Source organism: Martes martes (genome assembly GCF_963455335.1).
Source record: "Martes martes genome assembly, chromosome: 14".
Lineage (NCBI taxonomy): Eukaryota > Metazoa > Chordata > Mammalia > Carnivora > Mustelidae > Martes > Martes martes.
In genome coordinates, this window is record NC_137902.1 from 58,594,429 (window position 1) to 58,617,222 (window position 22,794).

Sequence of the window (22,794 nt, forward strand, 5' to 3'; positions counted from 1 at the left end):
CCTCTTTACCTCTTAGGGATTTTATCTCATCTCCAGTACTTTGTCCCTGGATGCCTATAGTGACCCACTTCTTTCTGGATATTTTTTCCATTTAGCAACAAATGAATTCTATGATATTAACTGATAATGGGTTTAGAGTATTAGCTTTCTCAGTGTACTTGAAATTTAACAGGTAACTAGGAAATGGAAAATATTAAGAAATCATTGAGAACTGAATTTTATGTACATAGTTTGAGAAGCAAATAGGAGAAAAGACTTGTACTGAAAATATCCATATTGCTTCTCCTCAACTTCTTCAATTACTCTTTTCGGGTTCAGTGACTTTATTTTATCTACCATTTTTCTCATAATATTTATGAATTTTGTTGATATTTTCATTTCTTGCTATTTTAACTGAAGATTAATATATTCTCTCTCACTTTCCTATTTCTTATTAATATAGTATTAAATAAATAGTACTTAATTAAAGATGACCGTATAAGCAATGATGCTGCCGGATTAGATGGTGTCCTGGATTATGTCCCCATTCTCATTCAACATTTTGTTTTTCTTGCACTTAAGAATTGTCCCTATTTTCTCTCTCTCCCTGTCTCTCAGATTTGCTTAGATCTTGCCCATACATAGTGCGAGTTGTTATTCCCAATATTTTAAAAGATTTTTCAAGTGTTTAATTTTTCCAAATAGTCCATTCAGATAAAGCTTTCCTTTGCAGCACTCTGTTTCTCAAATATCTAATATGAGCTGTATCTCATTATGGCTGTTAACCTAGTATTCCCCTTCTCCATTCTCCCCTTTCCTGGATCCCATATATTAATTTTCTTAGTTTACCACTGATTTTGTTGAAACATATCCACTATGTTCCACTATGTTTATATCAAATGCATCAGAGATGCATTTGATGTAAAAATTCTGTGTCTGAATTTTTTTAGTTTATCCTAACTGATTAATACATTGGATGTATATAATTCACAATTGGAAATCATTTTCCCTCAGAATCTTTTAGCCATTGGTCTACTATCTTCTCACACCCACTCTTGCCATTGAGAACCATGTTCTATTCTAATTCCTAATCCTTTGTGTATAATCTTTGGAAGATTTTGTGATAATTTATTTTCTCTGGTATTTGGAAATTGTACAAGGGTGTAGTTTGATTTGGGCCTTTCATCATTCATTGTGCTGAGTATTCAATAGACCTTTTAAATCCAGCAACTTGTGTCCTTTGGTTCTGTAAAAAATTTATTTTAATTATCGATCCCCATTTTCTCTGTTCTCTCTCTCTTATTCTGGAGCTTTCATTGGGCAGATTTTGGATTTCCTGGATTGATTCTTTGTTGTTGCATTTTTTTCTCCTATTTTTCCATCTCTTTATATTCTTGTCTTACTTTCAAGAGATTTCCTCAGTTTTATGTTACTGTTATGCCCCAATAACGGGTCCGTGATTAAAGGAGCGAGACTGATACAAAGCGAAGGTCAAGCAAAGCTTTATTTCGCGCCAAGCATCAAGAATCTAACCGAACGTTCGGGGCCGCACCTCTTATAAGAGAGGGCGACCCTTCTCTGTTTCACAGTCTAGCTTTTAAGGGGAAAGGCCATGCGGTTGGGCCTGGCCATGCACAGGTGACCACTGAGATTGTAACACACACAGGAAACTCCACAGTGATGCTAGGTGACGAATTGAATTATAATTTACCCTAGTAGACATTTGAATCAGCCTATTACACCTTGATTAGGATTGGCGCCAAAAGGGTACCCAAAGGGCGGGGGGGCCCATACTCCTTGGTAGCTAGGGAGACAGTATGCAACCCCCTACTGATCGGATGTCTCCACCTGGCCTGACCCACCTTTGTATCTGGGCATTGTTACCTGGAGCTGGTTTCCGGGACCCGCCTTTAAGTGAATCCCCTGGGGGAAGGGGAGCAAGGACAGTTCAAGGGCTAAACAACAAGGTTTTGTTTAACCTCAATGAAAGCCTCTTGACAAAATATAAACATAAAATAGGTCCTTACAGTTACAATATTTTATCTATTTATTAAAAATTTAGAACAGGTGTCAGCAAACTATGGCACAGCCAAATCTAATAATGATGCTGTTAGGTCAAGTGGTGCAAATAAGTTAAACTTTTGTAATTCCTTTAGTTATTCATGCTCACCCATTTATGTATTATCTATGAATGCTTTCATTCATTAATGGCAAAGTTTAGAGACTTCAAATCATGTAACCTTACAGTATTTGCCATGTATCTCTTTATAAAAAAAAGTTTGCTGATCCTCTACCTCCCCCAGTTTAGGTGATCATATTTGTTATCTATAGGAGCTCTTTTTTGGTTTTCTTTTTCTCCTTCTTCATTGTATACTGTTTTATTTCTATAAATGTGATATCTTTCTGTTTTTTGTTTTGTTTTGTTTTAGATTTTATTTATTTATTTGTCAGAGAGAGAGCACAAGTGGGGAGGAGGGGCAGACAGAGCAGGCAGAGGGAGAAGCAGGCTCCCCACTGAAAAGGAAGCTGAGATCATGGGACCCTGAGATCATTACCTGAGCAGAAGGCAGATGGTTAACCAACTGAGCCACCCAGGAATCCCTGTGACATCTCTTTTTCACTCTAAGATATTATACAGAGTGTTTTGGTACTATATTTTTGGTGCAATGTCACTATTTCCTCTGAGGTATTTAGTTTGTTTTGGTCCCTTTTATGTTGGAAGCTTTATTCAGATGTTAAGTTTCTCATGTGCTTATTCAGATTGAGTGAAGCACTAAAAGCTGAGGGAAAGTTCCTTGTGAATGGGTAGGGTTTTGGCTATGCGCTTTTGTGGGACTAAGATTTAAAAAAGAACTTGTTTTTTTTCCACTGAGGAATCTTCAGCTACATGAATATAGATGTTTTCCCCTGGAGTCCCCCAGCCTGCTTCACTGTAGCTGGAGGCTACCAATGTTTTGGGGACAAAGCAGGAGAAGGATGCTGAGGTCCCCAAATTCATTATGTATGTTCTCATATAATTTTCCTGTTTTCAATCCCAAGCTTCAGTGCTTTGCTTCATATACTTTGATCTAGCTTCTTATGTTTAGATTTACAGAAAAAAAAAAATTTTTTTTTTTTTTTTCTCTGTTGGAAGAAATGAGTAGCAGTGCCCTAGTCAGCCCAGGCTGACTCTATAACATATATCATAGACTGGGTGGCTCACACAACAGAAATAGTTTTTGAAGGGTGGAAGTCTGAGATCAAGGTGTCAGCATGTTTGGATTCTTGGTGAGGTTTCTCCTCCTAGTTTGCAGATGGACAAATACTTGTGTCTCTTCTTTTTTATTTTTTTAAGATTTTATTTATTTATTTGACAGAGAGAGACATAGGGAGAGAGAGAACACAAGCAGAGGGAGTTGGAGAGGGAGAAGCAGGCTTCCTGCTGAGCAGGGAGCCAGAAGTAGAGCTCTATCCCAGGGCCCCGGATCCTGACCTGAGTCAAAGGCAGGCACCCAATAACTGAACCACCCAGGTGCCCCTCTTGTGTCCCTTCTGATAAGAGCACTAACCCCATTCATGAAAATTTCACCTTCCTGACCTAATTACCTCCCAAAGGCCTCACCTCCAAATACCATTATTTGGGGTATTACTGCTTTAACATATGAATTTGTGGTGGGAAGCAGGGGGAACACAAACATTTGGTCCACAGCAGATTGTTTGTTGGTTTCTTGGAGTGAAAATGGGGATCTGGCACTCTTCACGAATACTTTAAACCAGTCCCTATATTTTTAGTGACCCCACTTTCTGAAGCCTCTGAAAACTTTGTTTTACAGCATAGTGTCCCCTTTAGGAAGCACTTAGGTGTAGCTTTCCTGACTCTACTTACTTATAATATAGTCTATGTTTTCCAAAACTTTGTAGAAATCATTCATCCATTCTTTTCTCCCCTTTATCCTCATTTGTTTCTTTTGTTATCACATGAGTTTTAAGGCGGAAGGGGCAAAAAAGTGTGTAGCATCATGTTTCAGATATGAATTTCTTATGACAGATTACAGGCATGGCAGGTGATGACAGGGGGTGTGGGAATGTTTCTTCGAAAAGAATGAGTTTATAATTTTATAATGGAACAAAGAGAATTACATAAAATACTCTGAACTGAGTATGTATCACTTTTTTGTGTTAAAATTTTGGTTTTGATTATCAATTATACTTTAGAATGAGTTTTCAAACTAAAAAAATATATTTTGCTCTTTTCAAATGTGTGTTTGTGACTTATTAGTAAAGAATTAGAAAAACTTGGGGCGCCTGGGTGGCTCAGTGGGTTGAAGCCTCTGCCTTCAGCTCAGGTCATGATCCCAGAGTCCTGGGATCGAGCCCCGCATCGGGCTTTCTGCTCAGCAGGGAGCCTGCTTCCCTCTCTCTCTCTCTGCCTGACTCTCTGCCTACTTGTGATCTCTGTCTGTCAAATAAATAAATAAAATCTTAAAAAAAAAAGAGTTAGAAAAACTTGAACTTGATATATTTGTATACGGTGTGGGTAGAGTGTTGTGTGTGTATGTGTGTGTGCTTATATTTCTAGGAAGTAGAGCTTTACAAATAAATATATTTCAAATGGCAACTATTTATTTATGATTTTTGTATCTTCTGATAGTGCAGTGTGTGCCTTTATTCAAAGACTAGTAATAAGTATCACACCGTCATATAAATTATTCCCTCTATTCATCAGCTGTATTCAAGACCAGAGTTTTTCTTAAAGGAAACAGCCTACATTAGTTCTGTCTATTTTCTCCTTATGGCATTAGTTAAAATCATGAAAATATTTTTGATTTGGTATATATCCCTTTCGATCTTGGGATTTTCCTTCTGAGGTACTCTAGGTTTCTCTCTGGAGAAAGGAAAATAATTAAACATGTCATCACATGTTTAGGCCATTAGTCCTAACTGTTAAGCTTTGTAGGTTTTCTGTGGATACTTTCTAAAGGCCTGAGAGGTTTTGTATAATTTCAAGTGGCTTATAAGCTTTACAAGTTAAACTTGGAAAATATTATAGTAATACCAAGTAATAATGATATAAAGGATTAAAGAATCATAAATTGGAAAGACTTTTGAGATGATTTTGTTAAACCACATTTTACATATCAGAAAACTGAAACCCAGAGAGATGAAGTGACTGGCTCTCTTCATATATGATATGGATATAGGAACTTTGCGTGCAACCTAGTTCCTTTGACTTTAGTGTATTTTTTTTTATAACTATTTTGTCTTCCTTGAATCCAACTCAAAGTCTTTATACCATGTGAGAAACAAATGTTAATAGATTGCTTTTTTCACTAGCCTCAGATACATTTATCCAGACAACTAAAACTTAAAATCTGTTTTGTTAGATAGAAATAAAATATGTCATAAACTATTCTTTAAGTTTCTTTTCTTTCCATTATAAAAGCAATACATACGAATTACAAAACATAAGAACCATGCTCTTACCATCCAAGGGCAATCCCTATTAGTATTTTGGCAACTACACATATTTTTTGTTAACTTGAATTGAATACATCACATTCCTTGAAATGGGCAAAATAATTATTTTAAATTCCTTCTACCACTGGAAGTTTAGTTTATGGACAATCTTTATTGATGTTGAATCGTTCAGATTCACCTTCCTTCACATCACTGAAATGCAAATTATTGGCTCTGAAAAAGAAATAAATAACTAGTATTCTAATGCACATTGTCTCTCTCCTATATGGCTAACATAATCTTTTAAATAGCAAGCTATCCCATGCCAGGAGTAAGGTAAAGAGAAAAGAATTTTTGCTTCCTTCTTTTTGAGATGTGATGAGTCTTTGGTGGAATGGCATGAAGGTCAGTTCCAGAATGGTCTGACTCTCTCCTTAAAACACTACTACTGATTGGGTTATGTCACTGTTCTGCTTAAATCCTTCGAATAGCTCACTGTCACCTCCGGTCAAACAGCAGATTCATCCTTATGACACACAAGATTCTAATTTGATTCATTTTGTTAGAAAAAGTCAAATAATCAGCTGTCAAGAAGAGCAAGAACCTTATTGGAAAGGGAAGTAGCTTCATTTCAGTGCCCACACTTTGCTGTTCGCCATTTGCATCACCTCTCTTGTGTTCACCTCTGTTCCACCTTCAAGCTTAGCTTATTTGTAATGTTTGCTTCCTGTGGGGTTGGCTTGCCATAATATCATCAATGCCGTCAGGCTACTTTGTGACTCCTTCAGCATCATTCCAATTCAGCTCATTTTTCCAATCCTTTCCGTTTAAAATTTTAGAACAGGTTGATACTTTTGTACCATGAAAACCCATAGATTGGGATCTGTCTTGTGAGCTAGTTGTTCTTAAATAAAGTAATTGCCCTGCGTCTAATAAGATGTGACAGAGGGTTGGTTGAGGGTTATTGTGAAGTTGGCAGGGCCGTATTGTATGAGACTTGGTAGTGCTTCAGGTGAGGCTAATTGTAGTTATAAAAGACAGTGAATAAAACCTGATTCAAAGATCCTTTACTGTTTGGTCCAAATCAACAATTTTTCATTACTTCCATTCACTATTCAATATGCTATGCAACCTGTGATCCAGTCACACCACAGTATTCATCTAACTCTGAAAAAGCCATGTTTTAATATGCCTTAAGTCACAGTTTATGCTATTCTCTCTTATAAGAATAGCCTTCCCTCACTATCTATCAGGTGAAATTGTCTATAAGATATATCTCAAATGTTATATTCTCCATAAAACCTTCTCTAGGGATTTGGTAACTTCCTCATTAGCACTTTCAGGTTATACACCATACACATATGACATATAAATACATTGTTTTATAATCATTTATATGTAAATTTTTTCCAACCGAATATCCTTTAAATTAAGGGGTGGTGGAATCTCATTCATCTCTAAATATCTCCTATTCACAGATAATACATACTCAATATGTGTTTCATGACAGGAAGAAAAAAATAAGGATGATTCAGGGGGAGACACTTCTATAATAAGGAAGAGTCCCTGGAAGGAATACCTGTCTCTGGTTCGTAAATCTGTGTTACCCAAGATATGCTCAAGTGTAAGGGGAATGTATGTACTGAGTATGATGAATGCTCAAAATTTGGGTCAAAGAGTCAGAATACTAGTTTTTATTTTTCACCATCTACCATTTCTGTTTGATTAAGAAGTATTGCAGATGAATTTTTATTGCTTCCTCATTCCCTTCCAACCTTAGAAATTTTACTCTGAGGACACTTTCATTTGTGTCTGAAGGCAATGACCTTGTATTCACAGAAAAACAACTCCTTATTTGGGGTTGTCAACATGTGAAGTGGTAGTTTGGGACAAACTCTTTTATTTGGGGCTGGTTACTCTGTTTCTTACCTACAGTATTATTTCAGGGGACTCTTTGCCATAAGTGGGCTTTCATTAAGGACCTTACTGGAATATCTGGAGCTTTTAAAAAAGGCTTGCCAAAAATGTCAGGAAGGCTGGCTTTAGAAGCTGACTTGCAGAAGCCTGACCCAAAGGACTATTTGTAATCCGACCCCTGTGTGTGTACTTTGTGCCCGTTCCCATTCTAGGTGTTGGAGATAGTATTAAGAAAAAAGAAAAGACACATTTCTACACCCATAGTATTCATAATCCAGGATGGCATACAGATGAATGACTTGTTGCAGCGTGGGTAGTGAGCACTCTCATGAGAAAGCACAGGGTGCTATATGACTTCATAGACATGGCACCTATCCAGATTCAACTTGCAGGATGAGAACTGAATTAAGTCCCAGTGAAGAAAAACTGCAGTGGTAAAGGTGAATGACTACCAAAAATGAATGACTGATGCATTTAGCTAAAGCAGTGGTGAGGATATTTTCTTATTCATTTTGTAAGTTGTCAGTTTATTCTCAGCAGAATTTGGGTTAGACAAGTTATGAAACTTAACCTAACTAGTATTCAGCGTGGCCTGCACCTTTGAGCGAACATCTATTACATTAGTCAATGAAAAACCAGGTAAGAATTATTGGCCAGTATCTTCAGAAATTCACTTCAGGGAATCTTTGGAAATCAGCACTACCCTTTCCTCCTAAACCCATGTTAAAACAGATGAGGTGCAATGGTGACAGCTTGGATAAGATTCTTGTCCACAAATAACATAACTTGACTGAGATAAATCTGGACCTGTTGTCAGAAATAATTGTATCTGGCAGCTTATATGCTGCAAAAAACTGGCATGGAGTCACATTGTCACAGTAGAGACTTGAGGTCGAAGCAAAAGCACTTAGAGCCATGGTGAGAAGCAGTATACTGAAGGGAAAAGTTTTTATCTCATAATGCAAAATCAATATGGAATCCTGATCCAGCTTTTTTTGATCTTTTCCCATGGGAAAATTTGGTGTCTTAGGCAGTTTATGCCAAGCAGCCTGCCCTGTGACGTGCACTACCTTCTTTCAGACTTTTCAATATCACAATCAATTTGAGGCCATCAGTTGGAGCTTCTTCTGTCCAAGGCTTTCAAGCAGACAGTTCCCAGATGTGCTATGTGTACTGAAGCCAAGATAATGTCTTCTGGAATAATAATGTAACTTCTCTACAAAATGCATCCCTCATGGAAAAGAAAAATTAAAAAAACAAAACTCATGTTGATGTTTTGAGATTGGCTTTAAAATTTTTAGTCAGTTTCTCTGATAACCTTCTCCATGTCTACTTTATGACAAAGAACAATTTGGGTTCTTATTAATATAATCATCTTGTTACATCAATCTGAAAATAAGAATCAAGGAAGACTTCTCTTAAGTAATCTTCCAGTGGTAGTGGCAAATGTATTTTAATATGTGCTAGGGATAGATATTCTTTTTCTTTTTTTAAGATTTTTATTTATTTATTTGTCAGAGAGAGGGAGAGGCAGAGGGAGAAACAGGTTCCCTGCTGAGCAAGGAGCCTGATGCAGATGCGGGGCTCCAACCTGCATCCTGGGATCATGACCTGAGCTGAAGGCAGATGCTTAACTGACTAAGCCACTCAGGCATCTCAATAGATAGTCTTAGCTATAAAATTTTGATAGTGTTCTCTGAACTATAATTGATGATAGGATGAGTTGAAAATTTAAATCATGGTACGAATTCATCAGATATATTAATCCCGTAGTTTCTAACATGAATTCTTGTGAGTTGCAAATTGGGCAGGAGCATAATAGAGGTTTCTGTTTTTAAAGATAGGAAACCTCTTGAAATGCAGACTTCAGGAAACAAATGAAAGGGTAGCAATGCCTTCAATTTAGTTGACAGCAACTATTTTTTAAAGAGACAAGAAAAATTATCCTTTATTTGTATATTATAGATTGCCCAACTGAAATAAAAGAAATTAGATTTGGTTGAAAATTAGATATTAAAATATTAGATATTAGAATGAAAAGTTATTGGGACCAGAAAGACAGTAGAGTAACCAAGAAAATTAAAAACATACATACACAAAATAAATTACTTCCTATTTGTTTTTGAACCGATTGTTGTTAGTAAAACAGAAAAAGAACCATTTATAACCTGGTTAAACAGAAAAAGTCTTGTAAATTATGAATTATTTCTGACTAAATTTAAGTGGTGTCTACAAGCTATACCAAGAAAATAGAAACCAAAACAGTAACAATAACAATAAAAATGCTACTGAGGAACAGAATATAGTGGTTTCTAAATTGGAGGACTCAACAGGCTAAGTTAATCTGTGTATAAATTCAATGCAACATGATAAAAAACCTCAACAGGAATTTTTGTGTTTAATTCTGTGCTTTAATAATAGTTTTCATCTTAAAACATCCTATTGTGTAAATTTCCAAACACATACAAAAGTGAAGAGAATAGTATAATGAACTTTCCTGTAACTGTCATCCAGTGTCAGTGTCAAAAATTATTAGCACATGGCCAAACTTTACTTATTTATACCCCCACTTATCACTCTACCCTCATTTTGAAGCAAATCACAGACATCATATAATTCACCTGTATGTAACTCTAAAAGGTAAGCCCTCACAAAAAAATTGCCAAAAAAGTATTATTGAGATATTATCCAATTTTAGGAAGTTAGCAAAAATTTGATGACTTTGAATCAAATACCAATCAACATCAAATTCAATATGCATGCACACAAAAGGCATATATGGTTGGATTTTTTTCCTTAGTATACATCTAAAATTTCCTTTAAACTATAAACTCTCTCCTCCATTTTCCCTTGTACTTTATTTGTTAAAGAAACTGTTATTTGTCTCATAGAATTTCTCATGTTCTGTATTTTGCTGTATGCATCTTCATAATATCATTAAAAAATTTCCTCTGACCCCTATTTTCTATAAGCTACATATCTAGACATAGAGGTTTAATCAGATCCCATTTGATGTTTTGGAAAGAATATTTAATTTAGGATGTTGTGTTCCTTCCATTGCATCACACTAATGAACTCACAGTATCTAATATCTCTTTATTATGATGTTAAGATAGATCTATAAGTCTATAGGTGATTGGCCTGATTCATCCATTATAAATTTAGTTCTTTATCAATTTTTCACCTGATAGTTTATCCATTACTGATAACTATAATATAAATCTATTTGTTCAGGAGATATTGCAAAACAGTGAGACTAATTCTATCATTCCTTTTTCATTTATTGGCTAGGATTTGTTTATAAAGAATAACCTTACTATCTCAAGTGTTTATGTTGAGGCATATATAGGAAAGATGTAAAAATGCCTGATTCTCCCACTTTAATTATCAGTTTTCAGAATAATATGTCAGTTCTCTAAAATTCTCTAGAGATGATTACTGATTTGTTTTATGTATCATAACAGCATGAATCTTCTCATATTAGATATTTTTCCATCCAATGCAGTTATTTTTATGATCTTGAATTTATCTCATCTTTGCCAATAGAAATCTCTTCAATTTTGTTTCTTTGAGGCAGATAAATGTTTATTTTACTGAATATGTGTGATCTGTGTAATTGCTGAAGCCACTCTATATAGACAAAAGAGAGGGAGTTTTATTTCTTGGTGTCTTCCTCCTCGAACAGAGTCTTAATGATTACTTCCTTCTTGGGCTGGAGCTGCTCTTCACAGTGCTTGGTCTTAGCTCTGTGGGCCTCAGCCTGGTCAGCCAGAAGCTTCTTGCGAGCCTTGTCTGACTTCAGCTTGTGGATGTATTCCATGAGAATCCATGTGTTTTTGAACAGGTTACCCTTCACTTTCAGGGATAGCCTGTGGTACAGGTGGTGGTCAATCCTCATAGATCCAAGTATCTTCTGAGCAGCAGGTACAGAATTCTCATCCTCTTCATCCAGGTGACCTTCTCAGGCTTTCAAGCATTGGCAGTACCTTTCACTTACTGATGCCCATATGCCTGCCCTTCTGGCGGGCCATAGTGTTCTTCTGGCACCGAGCCCGGGAATGGACTGTCACAGGCTTCCAGATGCTCAGCCCATCTTTGGTCAGTTTCTGGACATGCTGACGGGAGTTGGCATTGGTGATTTCACTGGTCTCATTGAGGTCCATTCAGCTCTTCTTTTTGCCACAGAGGAGGACACTGGAAGCAAGCCTTCTCTGAAGTCTGAGCATACCCATGGCTGCAGCCACAGCGGCGAAAGGAAAGACAGGCATCTCTTAAATTTTGTTCCCAAGTCCTTTGGGAATGATCCCTGTAGGCACTGATTCATCCTCACTTTTTGGTAGGACAAGCAGTCCCAGGATCTTCTTTTCTATTTTTTGCCCAAACCAGGAAAGAGTCATGTCTCTAAGGCACCTTGTACCTTTTGTGGGAAACGATGTTTGTAGTCCACAATTTGGCCACTGGTGAAGCTCATTGCATTGCTACTTAATTGGTCACTATTTCTAGGCTTTTTCTGTAGAAAGATTTTAAAAGAGGAATACTTTATATGTTTATATTGATATTTCCAAGTGTTTTATATTTCCAATTCAACTTTTAGTTTATGGGTTTTTTTTCTATATTTCTTTCATTTAATATATTTAGCTCTTTTCTCTTAAACTAAAAATCTTGGTTCCATATGACTGTATATACTATAATTAAAGAATAACTTTAGAATAACAACAGTCATATTATTTACAATGTGATTAGTAAAAACAATTTAAGATTTCTTAAAGTTCTTGGTTTATGCTACTTAAAAATAATTTGTGCGTGGTTAATATATCAATTCATACACAGTTGTATTCCCTTGTTTTTGTGGATTTTTAATTTTGAATTAACTTTGTTTAATCATTTAAAACATTATTGTAGTTTCAAAGTCAAAACCCCAAAGTAAAGCACATTTGAAAAACTCTAGCTTCTCTACCTTGTCTCTCATTCCTGGATGTCAACATTTTTTTTTTAAAGATTTTATTTATTTATTTGTTAGAGAAAGAAAGAGGGAAATCACAAGCAGGGAGAGCAGCAGGCAGAGGGAGAAGCAGGCTCCCCTCCCAGCTGGGAGCCCAATGTGGGACTTGATCCCAGGACCCTGGGATCTTGACCCGAGCCAAAGGCAGCTGCTTAACTGACTGAGTCACCCAGGAGTCCCTGATGTCACCATTTTTATTAGTTTTTGGTTTATCTTTCCTTTCTTTTTAAAATATGTATAGGTATACCTCTGTATGTGTATTCCCGTTTCTCTTTTCTTTGATAAACGTAGCATACTATTAATGCTTAAACACTTTGCTTCTTTTCACCGAAATAATATATCCTAGCAGTATTTATTAATATTCCTCATTCTTTTTACAAAGTACCTAAAATTTATGGGACTCTTTGTGGAGCAACATGTAATATTTACATTTGGTTTTTAAAATAAGTATCTTGTACTAAACTCGTTCCTACTGTCTGTTATTGTGACAGTGCTTAGCAGGCACTGTCCTAGTGCTTTATATGTATTGCTTCCCTTAATTCTCAAGACTTCCTGGTAAGGAAGCAGTTATGCTATTTCCATTTCTTATTGAGGAAAAGAAGGCATAAAGAGATTAAGTGACTTTACCAGGGTTTGTACATAGTGAATGGGCAGGACTGGATTCACACGTAGGCAGTCTGACTCCAGGGTCCATGCTGTTAATGACTCTATCATCCTGCCTGCCCCTCCTGGAATATAGAAAAGGAAATAAATAAATAGAAGGAGATAATACAGTTGAAGAAAACACACAAAAGAACACTTTATATTAAGAACTTTCTAGTCATTAACATTTTTCCCCACTTAATGAACAAATCTTACTTGATTTTAGTGACAATACATTTTGATCTACTTCACAAAATTTTTTTGAATATTCTTTAAGGACGTGGTTGAAGATGTGTTGATACCCAGTGCTTGACAGATGAGGTACCTGAAGTCTTGGAAGAGGCAGAAGATATGGCTGGTTGATAATAAGTAGGAGCTTGAACTCTTGCTTCCTGTCTCACACAATAAAGATTTGGAGCCTTTGAACCCAAGAACCAGTTATCACTCTGAAGATATATTTAATTCTAGACCCTTCCAAGCCTGAAGAAGAAGGCTGAATCTAGTTCTGACTGTGCATTAGCATACTTGCTTCTAAACAGGTCACCCTCACTTAAATTTTCCTTTCGCTTTTCCTTCTACAGCTCTCAGAGATGGTGTAGTTCCATTGATATATGGCTGCTCATTGGACTATTTTTTTTTTGTTTGTCAGTTTTGCTGAGAAATAATTGACTTACATTGCTGTATGATATTCTGCATGATAGTTTGATTTATATATTTGTGAAATAATGACCACAATAGGTTTAGCCAACACCATCATCTCATATAGATACAATAAAAGAAAAGAAGAAAAAAGAAAAAAAATTCTCCTTGTGATGACAGCTCTTAGGATTTACAGTCTTAACAGCTTTCCAATATATCACACAGCAGTATTGGCTACAGTCAACATGTTGTACCTCACATCTCCAGGACTTACTTAGAACTGGAAGTTTTGATCTTTTGACCGCCTTCCTCCAGCTCCCTCTACCCCACTCTCTGCCTCTGGTGCCCACAAGTCTGATCTCTTTTTTCTATGAGGTTTTTCCCTTTTTTCCCTTTCTCTCTCTCTCTCTCTCTTTTTTTTTTTTTTTTTTTGCTTTTTTCCCATTTTTAAAAATCAATATAAAATGTATTATTTGCTTGAGGGGTACATACGGTCCGTGATTCATCAGTCTTACACAATTCACAGCACTCACCATAGCATATACCCTCCCCAGTGTCTATCACCCAGCCACCCCATCCCTCGCACCCACCTCAATCCAGCAAGCCTCAGTTTGCTTCCTGAGATTGAGTCTCTTCTGGTTTATCTCCCTCTCTGGTTTCATCTTGTTTCATTTTTCCCTCCCTTCCCCTATGATTTTCTGTCTTATTTCTCAAATTCCTCCTATCAGTGAGATCATATGATAATTGTCTTTCTCTGATTGACTTTTTTCGCTTAGCATAATAGCCTTCAGTTCCATCCATGTCTTTGCAAATGCCAAGATTTTTTTGATGGCTGCATAATATATGATACACACAGACACACACACACACATAAAGGCTTGTATTGCTATATATTTTCCTCTCAGGACTGTCTTTGCTGTGTCCCACAGATTTTGAACTGTTGTGTTTTCATTTTCATTTGTTTCCATGAATTCTTTCAATTCTTCTTTAATTTCCTGGTTGACCCATTCATTCTTTAGTAGGATGCTCTTTAGCCTCCATGCATTTGGGTTCTTTCCAACTTTCCTCTTGTGATTGAGTTCTAGCTTCAGAGCATTGTGGTTTGAAAATATGCAGGGAATGATCCCAATCTTTTGGTACCAGTTGAGAGATGATTTGTGATCCAGGATGTGATCTATTCTGGAGAATGTTCCATGTGCAGTAGAGAAGAATGTGTATTCTGTTGCTTTAGGATGGAATGTTCTGAATACATGTGTGGTGTCCATCTGGTCCAGTGTGTCATTTAAGGCCTTTATTTCCTTGTTGATCTTTTGCTTGGATGATCTGTCCATTTCAGTGAGGGGCATAGTTGAAGTCCCCAACTATTATTGTATTATTGTTGATGTATTTCTTTGATTTTGTTATTAATTGGTTTATATAGTTGGCTGCTCCCATGTTAGGGGCATAGATATTTAAAGTTGTTAGATCTTCTTGTTGTACAGACCCTTTGAGTATGATATAGTGTCTTTCCTCATCTCTTATTGTAGTCTTTGGCTTAAAATCTAATTTGTTTGATATAAGGATCTCCACCCCAACTTTTTTTTGGATGTCCATTAACATGGTAAATTGTTTTCTACCCACTCGCTTTAAATCTGCAAGTGTCTTTGGGTCTAAAATGAGTTTCTTGTAGACAGCATATTGATGGGTTTTGTTTTTTTATCCATTCTGATACCTTGTGCTTTTGATTGGGGAATTTAGCCCATTTACATTCAGGGTAACTATTGAAAGATATGAATTTAGTGTCATTGTATTGCCTGGAAGGTGACTGTTACTGTGTATCGTCTCTGTTCCTTTCTGGCTATGTCACATTTAGGCTCTTTCTTTTGCTTAGAGGACCCCTTTCAATATTTCCTATAGGGTTAGTTTGGTGTTTGCAAATTCTTTTAGCTTTTGTTTGTCTTGCTAACTTTTTATCTCTCCTTCTATTTTCAATGATAGCCTAACCTGATATAGTATTCTTGCCTGTATATTCTTCTCATTTAGTGCTCTGAATATACCATGCTAGTCCTTTCTGGTTTGCCAGGTCTCTGTGGATAGGTATGCTGCCAATCTAACATTTTTTACCATTTTTAGTTACAGACCTCTTGTCCCAAGCTGCTTTCAGGATTTTCTCTTTGTCTCTGAGACTTGTATGTCTTACTATTAGATGACGGGGTATGGACCTATTTTTATTGATTTTGAGGGGGGATTCTCTGTGCTTCTCAGATTTTGATGCCCATTTCCTTCACCAAATAGGGTAAGTTTTCCGCTATAATTTGGTCCAATATACTTTCTGCCCCTCTCTGTCTTTCTTTTTTTTTCTGGGATCCCAATTATTCTAATATTGTTTCATCTTATGGTATCACTTATTTCTTGAATTCTCCCCTTGTGATCTAGTAGTTGTTTATCTCTCTTTTTCTCAGCTGTTTTATTCTCCATCTTTTGGTCTTCTATATCACTAATTCTCTCTTCTGTTTCATTTATCCTAGCAGTAGGAGCCTCCATTTTTTATTGCATCTCATTAAAGCTTTTTTGATTTCAACTTGGTTAGATTTTAGTTCTTTTATTTCTCCAGAAAGGGATTCTCTAGTATGTTCTATGCTTTTCTCAAGGCCAGCTATTTTCTTTGTAATCGTCATTCTGAACTCTAGTTCCCACATCTTTCTAATGTCTTTGTTGATTAGGTCCCTAGCAGTAGTTAGTGCCTCTTATTCTTTTTTGGGAGGTGATTTTTTTCTGCTTTGTCATTTTGTGCAGAGAAGAATAAATGAATGAAAGAACAAAATGCTAAAAGGGTAACAATAACCCCAGAAAAATATACACTAACCAAATTGGAAGAGGTCTGAAACCAGGGGAGTGGGGGAAGAAAGGAGGAAAAAAAAAATACACACACACACACACACACACACACACACACACACACACACACAATCAGGCTGGTGAATAGAAGAGAGCCACACACTGATTTTGGTTGTATTTTGGTTTGTTAGAAGAAATGGCTTCCCAAAATTTTAAAGAAAAAGAATTATATATATACAAAAATAGGGGTGAATATGATGAAGGGATGGAATATGACTGTAAGGATGAATAGTTAAAAAGATTTTAAAGAAGGAATTGATAGGAAGTTGGTTAAAAAAAGAAAGAAAAAAATTTAATAAAAAAAAAAAGGAGAGAGTGTGATGAAGTGGGAGACTAGAACAAAGCCATACACTAGATTCAGGGTATATTTTGGTCTGTTAGAAGAAACTGTATCCCACAATTGTAAAGAAGGAAAAACATATACATACAAAAATAAGGTTAAATATAATGAAGAGATAGGATATGACTATAAAAATGAAAATTAAGAAAGATTTAAAAAAAAGTATTGATGAGACAGAATCTTGGTTAAAATAGGAAAGAGGAAACATTTTTAAAAAATATGAAAAGAAAAAAAGAAAATTAAAAAATTGAACTTTGAAAGACTAATGAATCGTGGAAGAACATCCATTAATACTATGTCATGTATTTTTCTAGTGCTGGAGTTTTACAGGTCTTATTGATTGGTAAACTTGGCCTTGGCTGGATGTTTTTGCTGATCTTCTGGGGTAGGAGCCTGTTGCAGTGAGTCTCAAGTGTCTTTGCCCCAGGTGGAATTGCACCGCCCTTGCTAGGGGCCAGGCTAAGTAATCTGCTCGGTTTGGGTTCCCTCTCAGTAGCTTTTGTTCCCTGAGCACTTTCTATACAACTTGGAGGAGGAGAATGAAAATGGCAGCCCCGGAGGAACTGAGAGTGCCAGTCCCCTGTCTTCAATGAGACCTCAGAGAAGATTAGTCAATCATGCCTGTCTCCCTGGTCTCCAGCTGAGGTCTGTGCTCACCTGGCCTGTGACCGAGCATTTCTATCTCTGGTGCATGGCCCCATTTGGAGTCTTCAGTCCCAGCTGATTACTGCAGTGCGCTCTCACACTGCTCCTTCTGGTGGTGTGTGTGTGTGTGGGGATTCCCCAGATCTGCCACTTGTCGTGTCCCTGTTTGAAGAACAGTGGCCCAACTGTGCCTCAGATCACGGCTCAAGGTAACCCTCAGCTGAAAGCCCATTTCTTGGCTCTGTCCTGGCAGCTGGCTTCCCTGCTCAGATACCTGGGAGTTCTGCCACATTCAGGCACCCCCAGTCTTTCTGTGATCCTGAAGGTCCTGAGAGCAAACTGTCCCATTGAGGATTCCACCCCCAACTTAGCCAATGGAATGATGTCCCTCCATGGAGCAGACTTCCAAACATTCCAATTTTGTGCTCCACTGCTCTATCATTTGCCAGTAGCCAGCTGATGGAGGCTCCCTCCCCTCCATCCCCTATGGTCTATCTTCCCACCTATCCCCTCGGATTCACTTCTCTGCACGTCCTACCTTCTAGTAAGTGGTCGCTTTTCTGTTCATAGAATTGTTATTCTTTTCTTCAATCTTCTGTTGATTTTGTAGGTGTTTAGAATGGTTTGATAACTATCTAGCTGAATTCCGGGACCAGATGAAATTTAGGTCTCCTACTCCTCCACAATCTTGCTCCCCCTGGACTACTTCTAATTTTATTGTGAATTTCTTCTTCTTCTTCTTCTTTTTTTTTTTCTCTCCAGTATTTAGCAAGGCACTGATCATTTTTCCAATCTTGCAAATGAAAAGTCTACTGTATATATATGTAGTATTTGAAAATACCTGCTTCAAGGGAAACATGATTTTAAAAATTTGATCCTACAGTTAATTGGATTTAATTATATATAAAAAGCAGAAACTGCTGAATCCTATGCCTTTTCTTTCTTTACTGAGATTATTGTGCTTTAAAAAAATCTGCATTAAAATCTGAAATGGAAATAAACAAAAATATTATCAGAAAAATAATTTTGATAGTCTTAATTAAAATATAATCCACACAAATATGGAGATAAATTAAATAGTTTTTCAGTTATTATCTAAGTAGGATCCTGCATTTTAAATGTTTTATTTTTATTATCTACTTTTTTTTTTAACTTTCTGGTTATAAAATTCTTTTGTTTATACTATATTAAGTTTCTGTTGTTTTATGTGTTTATATGTTTTTTCTTGTGTCTGTTTTTTATACTTATTAATTTATTAGAGAGAGAGAGAGGTGGCACAAGCAAGGGGAGGGACAGAGGGAGGAAAGTAGACTCCTGACTGAGTGCAGAGCCAATGCAGGGCTCAATCTCAAGACCCCGAGATCATGACCTGAGCTGAAACCAAGAGTTGCATGCCTGAGTGAGCCACCCAGATGCTCCTTCTTGTGTCTTTTTAATGACTTTTTAAAAATCCCATCTATGTAGAAATAACTTTAACTTAAGTTAGACATTGTGTAATATTTATCTGTTTTTGAGGGGAAAGGTGAAGGAAGTGAAACTTGTGAAGTAGAATAAACACTCATAAAAGAAGACATAGGAAATAATAACTTAAACACAGGGAATCAGGCTTCTGGATAATCTCAATACTTTAGAGTGATAAAGTGGATAGAATACAGTTTCTGGTATCTGAGTCATGAATTCCTTTCAATCTCCTTTACTTATAACACTGTTCAAGTTATTAATGATCTCTACACATATAAATTACCTTTCAGATTATTTTGAGAACAATATGACAGCAAATAGTAAATTCATGGACAGAGTACCTAATTAATATTTTTGCTTTATTCATATATATTTCATTCTAGAAATGATTTAAGTACATTCAATAACTTTTTTCTTTATGTTATAATTTATTTTGCAAAAATACTATGTAGATGATGCTATTTATACATAATATTTGTATATGCATATAAACACCTGCTTTGCCAATAGTGTTAGATGCAAAGATTATAAGGATGAGTAAGATAGCATCCCTACTGCAAGAAACCTACCAATTTTTTATTTCTGTCTCTGTGAGAGGGCCCCTTTGGACTTAGTTTTGATTGGCTATGATTCTTTAGACAATATCTACAACAAATCAGAACTTAGTATGTAGCCTTACAGAAAAATAATTGTAGAGTATTTCTTTCAGTACTAAAATGATTCATCTTTTATTAAATTCTAATGTATTAGATCTCCCCTAGTTTTCTTGGATGGAGTAAACTTAATCCTCTAATCTTATCCCAGAGGTTTGCTCTTCTTTGCCTTTATCATCATCCCACTTATTAGCAGCTAGTAAGTACAAGTCTCTTTAGCTATCTTGCCATTACAGTATGAATTTCTGTCAGGCATATTGACTATGATTTTTATTTCTCCACAATGCTTGTTTCTAATTCTCTCCACCTAGTTTTCTACTTCAAAATTTTGCTGCCTACAATATTCTCTTGGCTCTCTCCTCTAGAAAGTTTGCACATTAAATCATGCTTCAGAGTCATTTCATTAAATTCCTCTTATTCATGATCTCTTTGTTGTTAGGGTGGTTACATGCAATTATTTGGAACAATCTTAAAGAACCCAAAGGGCCCAAAGTAGCTATTCCTATTAAAATACACCTTCTTATTGGGTGTTAAATACTTTACTCTCCTGTTTAGGCACACAGCTAGTGCAAGCAATGAAAAGGTACAGGGCATCTTGGATACTTTGGAATTTCAAATTATTTCCTGATGTCTTCTCAAATCTTCCTATAAAGCTTTGTGAAGCTTTTCTAAGATCGAAAACTGCATGCAAGCACCCAAGGGTCAGGCCTTTCCTAACCTAAGCTTAATGGCTTTGCTGTGTGAGCTAAGATCATTTATAAAAATCACAGAAGAGCAGATTCATCTGTTACCATGTATAGTAACATCTCAAAGAGACAACTAAACATGACAGCTGAAGGGACTTGCAATTGAGAGAGAGAGGGGAAAAACAAAAACAAAAACAAAAAACACGAGCAGAGTTGAGAGCCATATAATTATCCTCATTCACACTGTGACTAGCTTTAAAGTGATTTATTCAAAATGGTTACCCATGTACTCTTAGTCACCTCCTTTCTTGACTAAATGCTAATTCTGATTTTGGTATTTCTCTGTAGAATATATTTGTTCTGCCTCTTGAAAAAGAATTGTGCTGCATTTTCAGTAGTGTTTAAATCAGTTAATCATATTTCCCAATTATCCCATAGCATTACTTATTTGAATTTCAAGTTGCAATGTTCTTCGAGAAAGCTTAATATCTTCATTATACATACAGTCATGGTTAGCTAATTAGCATCCTGAATGCTGCAGTTTAACCCGGATGTCACTGTTTCTGGGTTGAATGATATACTGGGTTTTATCATTTAAAAATTGTAATGATAGGTAAAAATACCATTGTTGAATTCTAATTAATAAGAAGCCCCCTTTGCAAGTGTCCAGGCACCATATGAATGCATTATAGTTCTCATTTATTGGTTTATAAATAGAATCACCCTTGAATGTTTTCCAAAAGACTAATGTGATTTACAATATAGTTAATGAAAATTAAGCTATATTGGTTTTCCTGAAGGAAAATTGCACTACATAATTATTTTAAAAATCACTGTTTATTTCTTCAATTTGTTGAGAAACAAGAAACGGATTCAAAATAATAAAGCTAAGAGAACACATTGCATTTTGACATTGTCTGTAATTAAAAGATCAGTGCCTCAGCAACAATTTTATCTTGAGTTACCATTTTAGTTGCCATTGTACTTAAGGATTTTTTATCTCCTTTCCTTAAATAGGCATTCTTGTTTTTTAAATACAAGATGTAAAGGAGCTGCAATTATTTCTGTTATTAGATAAGTATCTTGTAATTTTACTAATTTTTAGCATTTATGTCTCGTTATTTTAATTTAATGATTATTATATAATGTACAAAAATATGAATCAGCAGAAGTCAGAGAATTGAAATGATGTGTACTCTGTTACATGTTGGACAATGGCAGAACTGGTACTAAAACACAGGCCTCTGAATAGCCAGTCTAATGCTTTTTCCTTTATTTGGACTTTTGGTGCCTTGTGATCACTTGAGCTGCGGTATCCTAGAAAATAGACATTCAAGGTTCCTCCCTGTCTGTCCATGGCCTGGTAGCTCTTTTCATTTTAGCACTCATTACTATTCCACTGTCTGGGGTGCCTGGTTTGCTCAGTCAGTAGAACATGTGATTCTTGATCTTGGGGTTATGAACTCATGCCCCCCTGTTGGGTATAGGGATTACTTTAAAAAATCATATTTCATTGGATGGATGTCTGGATGCACAATAGTTTATCCATTTGCCTACTGAAGAACATCTTGATTGCTTCTAAGTTTTGGTAATTATGAATAAAATGATTTATAAAATCCATGTGAAGTTTTTGCATGGAGGTAAGTTTTCAATGACTTTAGGTAAGGAGTGAGATTTCTGTATTGTATCATATGGAAGGACTATGTTTAATTTTGTAAGAAACTGACAAAGTTTCCCGAAGTCTATACCATTTTGCATTCCCTCCAGCAATTAGTGGACATTCCTGTTGCTCCACATCCTTACCACTATTTAGTGTTTTCAGTGTTCTGAATTTTGATCATGCTAACAGGTGTGTAGTGGTATCTCATTGTTGCTTTAATTTGCATTTCCCTGGTGACACGTGATGTGGAGCATGGCATCTTTTCCATAGTAACCTTTTAACAGAATCATTCCCTTCTTAAAACTCATCATTGACTCCCCATTGCTTGTGAAAAACAGACTCTATGATGGCCTGGACAGTTTGCATGATTTGGCACATGCATAGTTACCTCATCTTGTATTAGGTATATATTGTTGCTGTAACAAATTACTACAAGCTACACATACTTAAAACACAGTGCTTAAAACAACACAAGTTTATTATCTGAGGGTTCTCATAAGTCAGAAGTCCAGCATGGGTCTCACTGGACTAAGATCAAGGTGTCAAGAGGACTGTATTCATTTTGAGGTTCCAAAGAAGGATCTTTTCTGTTGCTGAAGATGCACAATTCAAATTCACAGAGTTGTAGGACTAAATGTCTCTATTTCCTTGCTGGCTGTCACCTGGGGCAGCCTTAGTTTCTTGGTGCCTTGCTTTAGTTTTTGCACATGGACCTCTACACCTCAGAACCAGCAACAGGGCATCTATCCTTTTCAGGCTGCGATCTCTCCAACCTTTCTTCCATAGTCACACCTCTCTTTGACTACAACCTGAAACCACTTTTAAGAAATTGAGAGATCAAATTAGCCCCACCTGTG

At 36.2% G+C, this 22,794-nt stretch overlaps 1 protein-coding gene and 1 pseudogene across 2 annotated transcripts in view; one reads left to right on the top strand and one right to left on the bottom strand.

Moving 5' to 3' along the window:
* CTNNA3 (catenin alpha 3) overlaps positions 1 to 22,794 on the top strand; it is a 1,754,201-nt gene that overhangs the window by 789,433 nt on the left and 941,974 nt on the right. The gene's annotated exons all lie outside the window — the stretch shown is intronic.
* LOC308355311 (large ribosomal subunit protein eL19-like) lies at positions 10,988 to 11,564 on the bottom strand (annotated as a pseudogene). The gene has a single exon. The product of its transcript is annotated as a large ribosomal subunit protein eL19-like (transcript).